The sequence below is a fragment of the Etheostoma spectabile genome, chromosome 6 (assembly GCF_008692095.1).
Source record: "Etheostoma spectabile isolate EspeVRDwgs_2016 chromosome 6, UIUC_Espe_1.0, whole genome shotgun sequence".
NCBI lineage: Eukaryota > Metazoa > Chordata > Actinopteri > Perciformes > Percidae > Etheostoma > Etheostoma spectabile.
Genome location: NC_045738.1, coordinates 25,255,833 through 25,256,582, shown reverse-complemented (window position 1 = coordinate 25,256,582; position 750 = coordinate 25,255,833). Strand labels below are relative to the sequence as shown.

Below are 750 nucleotides of genomic sequence, written 5' to 3'. Positions count from 1 at the left end.
TGGATGTTGATGATAATCACAGACTGGAATATGTCAACTTTTACTCAATACTATTTCGAAAGCACTTTCTCTCCAAATGCTATAAAATTGAATAAGACCCAAAATTAATGAAAGTAGAGATTTGTACTTGGCAAGGAGCGTTGTGTGGAATCAATGATGTTATTTTGGGGAATTAAAAAGAACATTGATATAGGACAACATGAGGACAACATGAGGGTTAAGAAAGATTGTGATGCCATCATGTTATGGGACATAATAACACATTTCCACAAATCTATAAAGAAAAAAACCCCAAACAGATTCAACCCTCTGAACTCGGCAATCACATTGGTATTTTTGCTTATTATGATGTCATGATTGATTTCTTGGCATATCTTCAAATGCTTCCTATCCATATAATTAGTACAACCTATGCTAAAGGTTATGTAATTCAATATGAATGAATAAAATGCAAAAATGTGTTTCTAACACACACAAGAAATGTTGAGCCAAAAGATTTTTAAATGTAGAAACATGACCAAAATATTTCTTAACGCTCCTAAACGTTATTTGAACTCTACATTTTTTAGTTTTTGAGATATGCTTATTGTCATTCATTGCTCTCAACAGTACCAACAAATCCAATGCAATGTGAATTTTCCCAATCAATCACCACATTAATGCAGCGCAATGTTAACGAACATAAAAAAGGAACTGGTGCATCTGCAACCCATAGCCATAAAAGTAGAATCTGCTAGTGTCGCTCTCGCC

The 750-nt window shown here is 33.6% G+C and overlaps 1 protein-coding gene across 1 annotated transcript in view; it reads left to right on the top strand.

Annotated features, from left to right (window-relative positions):
* cdk14 (cyclin dependent kinase 14) overlaps positions 1 to 750 on the top strand; it is a 205,066-nt gene that overhangs the window by 14,586 nt on the left and 189,730 nt on the right.